Genomic DNA, 5,000 nt, shown 5'->3' with positions numbered 1-5,000 from the left:
GAGGAAGATGGAGGGGAAGGGGGAGACGGAGTGGAATAGGGAGACAGGGAAGGAGAACGGAAAAGAGGATGATGATGATGATGATGATGATGATGATGATGACGATGATGATGATGGTGATGATGATGATGATGAAGGAAGGATGGAATGGTGGGTAAGGAGAGGGGAGGAGGGATGAAAAAATATAGTGATCTGAAGGAAAGAACGGGGAAGGATGCTGTGAAATGAGGGAAGGAAGGATGGAAGGAACAGGAGACGAGGAGGAAAAGGAAGGATAAGGTGGAGAGAAAGGGGGAAGGTGGAGGATGAAGGATGGGTGGAGAGAAGGAGGAAGTGGAGGAAGAAAGAAGGATAGGTGGAGAGAAGGAGGGGATGGAGGAAGAAAGAGTGATGGGTGGAGAGAAGGAGGGGGGTGAAGGAAGGAAGAAGGATGCGTGGAGAGAAGGAGAGGGTGGAGGAAGAAGGGTGGGTGGATGGAAGGGAGGGTAGGATAAAACAGGAAAGCGGGAGGTAGGATGAGAGGGAAGCAGGGATAGGATGAGGGATAGGGAAGATGGAGGGGGGATGGGAGGATAGGAGGGGGATAGGAGGATGGGAGGGGGATAGGAGGATGGGAGGGGGATAGAAGGATGGGAGGGGGACAGAAGGATGGGAGGGGAACTGGAGGATGGGAGGGGGATAGGGAGGATGGGAGGGGAAGTAGGGTGAAAGGAGGGGCTGGGGGGATAGGGTGAGAGAAAATATGGGAGAATGGAAGGAAGGGTGGGAGAGGGAGGGTGAGGGATGAGGGAAAGGGGGGGGATGGGGAGAGAATGGAGGGAGGGTGAGGGGGACGAAGGAAGGGTGGGGGTAATAGTGGGGGAGGGACTGGGGAGAGAATAGTGGGGTGAGTGACAGCAAGGATGGGGGAGATAAACTTGGAGGAGGAATATGGTGGAGGGAAACAGGATGGGGAGGAAAAATGGGGGGGTATTGAAGAAAGGAAGAGGGAGAGAGAGGAATGGAGGGAAAGAGAGGAATGGGGAGGAAAGAGAGAAATGCGGAAGAAAGAGAGGAATGGGGAGGAAAGAGAGAAATGCGGAAGAAAGAGAGGAATGGGGAGGAAAGAGAGAAATGCGGAAGAAAGAGAGGAATGGGGAGGAAAGAGAGAACTGGGCAGGAAAGAGAGGAATGGAGGGAATGAGAGGAATTGAGGGAAAGACAGGAATGGGGAGGAAACGGGAATGGGGGTAGAGAGGAATGGGGAGGAAAGAGAGGAATGGGGAGGAAAGAGGGGTGTGGAAAGAAAACAATAGGGGGACGGAGTGGAAGAGAATGGAAAGTTGGGAAGGGAAAGGGGGAGGAGGGAGAGGAGATGAAGAGGAAAGGATGGAAGGATGAAGAGATGAGAGAGAGAGAGAGAGAGAGAGAGAGAGAGAGAGAGAGAGAGAGAGAGAGAGAGAGAGAGGAGGAAGAGAAGGGAAGGGAAGGAAGAGAGTAGATGGGAGGGAAGGAAGGGGAAGAAGGAAGGGAGTTGAGAGAGACAAAAACAGTAAAACGGAAGGAGAAGTGGAAAAAAAAATGGTGAAGGGAAGGGAAGGAAGCAGAACAGATGGGAGAGGAGGAGAGGGGAGGGTGGAAGAGGGGAGTGGATAGAGAGGAGGGGAAGGAGGGGTTGCAGGAACAGCAGAGGAGGGGAAAAAGGGAGGGGGATAAAAAGAGAAAGGAGGGGAAGAGGAGGGAGAGACTGGAAGGGTGAAGGTGAGATGGGGGGGAGGAGGGGAAAGGTAGGGGAAGAGAAGAGGGGAAATAAAGTGACGAGAGAGAAATATGGGTAGGGAGGAGGGAATAAGACCAAAAGGGAGGGGGAGGTAGGAAGGGAGAGAGGGAGGGAGGAGAGGAGATGAGGAAGGAGAGAAGATGAGGGAGGGGAGAGGAAGGGAGTGAGGTGGAGGGAGGCAGACGAAGTATGGGGGAGAATTGAAGGGTGGGGGAAGAAATCAAAGGGGGAGGGATGAAACGCACGTGAGGAAGGGAGAACAGGGGAGGGAGGAAGGGAGAACAGGGGAGGGAGGAAGGGACAAGAGGTAAGGAGAGAAGGGAGAAGAGGGGAGAGGGAAGGGAGAAGAGGGAAGGGGGGAGGGAGAAGAGGGAAGGGGGGAGGGAGAAGAGGGGAGGGGGAAAAGAAGAAGAGGGGGTTAGGCAGGGAGAGACAAGGAAGAGGTGGGATAGAGGAAGGAAAATATGCAGGGAGGGGAGATGAAAAGCAGAATGGAAGGGGAGGTAGGAGAGGGGGGAGGGAAGAGGACAAAGAGGGTGAAGTGGAGAGGTGCGAGGGAAGATAGGGGACAGACAGAGGGGACAGACAGAAGGGACAGACGGAAGGGACAGACAGAAGGGACAAACAGAGGGGACAGACAGAAGGGACAGACAGAGGGGACAGACAGAAGGGACAGACAGAGGGGACAGACAGAAGGGACAAACAGAGGGGACACAGAAGGGACAGACAGAGGGGACAGACAGAAGGGACAAACAGAGGGGACAGACAGAGGGGACAGACAGAGGGGACAGACAGAAGGGACAAACAGAGGGGACAGACAGAGGGGACAGACAGAAGGGACAGACAGAGGGGACAGACAGAGGGGACAAACAGAGGGGACAGACAGAGGGGACAGACAGAGGGGACAGACAGAAGGGACAAACAGAGGGGACAGACAGAGGGGACAGACAGAGGGGACAAACAGAGGGGACAGACAGAGGGGACAGACAAGGATGGAAAGGAAGGATGAAATGCAGAAGGAAGGGGAGGGGAAGAGAGTGCCCGGAGAAGCAAGAGCAGTAATGGGGAGGGGAGAAGGAAGGGGGGGAGGGAGAGGAACGGACTGAAGTGGGGGGTGACAGAGAAAGAGGGGAGGAGACAGAGAAAGATGGGAGGTTTGATGGCGCTTTTATTTTATTTATTTTTATTGCTTGAGAATACTATCTTAATTAAATGGAAGCTATTAAAGAGTGTGTGCCAGAAATTTAAATGAACACACATACACACACACACACACACACACACACACACACACACACACACACACACACACACACACACACACACACACACACACACACACACACACACACACACACACACACACACACCTCCCTCCCTCCCTCCCTCTCCCCTTTCTCTCTCTCTCTCTCTCTAAACCAATATTAATAATCACACCTTCCTTTGATGATAAAAAATCGTGTTGTTTGGAGTAGGGGTGGAGAGGGAGGGGGAAAGGAAATATTGAGACATGACCAAGAATGTTTTTAGAAGCTTATGGCTCTAGGGGTGAAGGAAAGTGAAGGAGTGTGAAGGAAGGGAAGGAGGGATGAGAGAGAGAGAGAGAGAGAGAGAGAGAGAGAGAGAGAGAGAGAGAGAGGTGAAGGATTAAGGAAGGAGAGTGAAGAAAGGGAGGAGGCAAAAAGAAGGAAGGAGGGAGGGAGAGAGAAAAAGAGAGAGAGAGAGATAAAGACAGCATGAGGGAAGAAAGGGAGAAAGATGGAATGGAGGAGAGAAGGAAGGGGGAGACCAAGAGAAGGATGAAGAAAGAAAGGAAGGAGAGTCAAGGAAGGCAGAAGGAGAGAGGAAGAGGAAAGAAGGATAAAAGGAAAGAAGGAAGGGGTGAACCAAGTCAAGGAAAAAGAAGGAAAGGAAGAGGTGAAGGAATGGAAAAAGAGGGATTACGAGAGAAGAGGGATAGGATTACACAGGATTACACAGGAAAGCAAACAGCAACAGACCTTATGGTCCTTTCGAGGCTGCTTGTTAGAGAAAACTATGACTACAAGATCTAACTCTACATCCTGAAGGATATGGATAGTAAAGCAAGAAGGCTCCCCCCACCACCAAACCCTCCAGGAAAAAGTGAGAAAAACCACCATGCAGCATGGAAAAACTGACATTGAAATTTATAGGAAACACTGGAAAGGAAAAGTCACATTCTATAATACTTTATCTATAAGCTACCCGATAGAGTAACCTGAAAGAGAAAGTAAACAAATAAAATAATAGTTACGGCATGACACTATAAACCGGTACATTGAGTTAATGGGAAGTCTGTGGACATAACGTGGAAGCTACACACTGCACAGTGTGGATGATTAGGGTGCAAAGTACGGCAGCCTTGCTTGGCGCTTTTAAGGTAGGCAGCAGTCAATCAGGCCCTAGCTCCGTTTGCTCCACTGAGACAAGGACCTCTCCCATGTGGAACAAGTACACAAGTTTCATCCTGAAGCAGTGACCCCTGGTACATTTAAAAAATCCCGATGGTGGTCACTTGACTAACAGGGACCCTCAGTGATCCACAGCCCATCACAGGTTGAAAGTAAGAGTAGTGACCGTTAACTCAGGGTTATCTGTGCAGATCCTAATCTGTGCTTATATTGCTTTCTTTGCATTGGGGAGATTGAAAAATATATAAGACGGGTGTCTTAGATAAAAAGGGACTGCACTTTGCACAGTGTGGATGTGCAATGCACAGAGTGGATGTTTAGGGGTGGTGTGGCAACCTTCCCTGGCGCTTTTTAGGTAGGCAGCAGTCAATCAGGCAATAGCTCCGTTCACTCCACTGAGACAAGGAACTCTCCCATGTGGGACAGTACACAAGTTTCATCCTGAAGCAGTGACCCCTGGTACATTAAAAAAATCCCGATGGTGGTCACTTGACTAATAGGGACCCTCAGTGATCCACATCCCATCACAGGTTGAAAGTAAAAGTAGTGACCATTAACTCAGGGTTATCTGTGCAGATCCTAATCTGTACTTACTGTATATTACCTCATTTCCTTTGGGTAAATCGAAAAACGTATAATGATGTGACATGATGCCATGTTAAGTTTACGGGGTGTCCTGTAGACACGAGGGGACTGCACAGTGTGGATGTTTAGGGGTGGTGCTGCAGCCTTGCCTGGCACTTTTAAGGTAGGCAGCAGTCAATCAGGCCCTAGCTCCGTTCACTCCACTGAGACAGGGAACTCTCCCA

This window comes from Coenobita brevimanus, chromosome 116 (assembly GCF_032717465.1).
Source record: "Coenobita brevimanus isolate Jiangsu-jjx chromosome 116, ASM3271746v2, whole genome shotgun sequence".
NCBI lineage: Eukaryota > Metazoa > Arthropoda > Malacostraca > Decapoda > Coenobitidae > Coenobita > Coenobita brevimanus.
The sequence above is the reverse complement of the archived record's forward strand: the minus strand, read 5'-3'. Positions refer to the sequence as shown.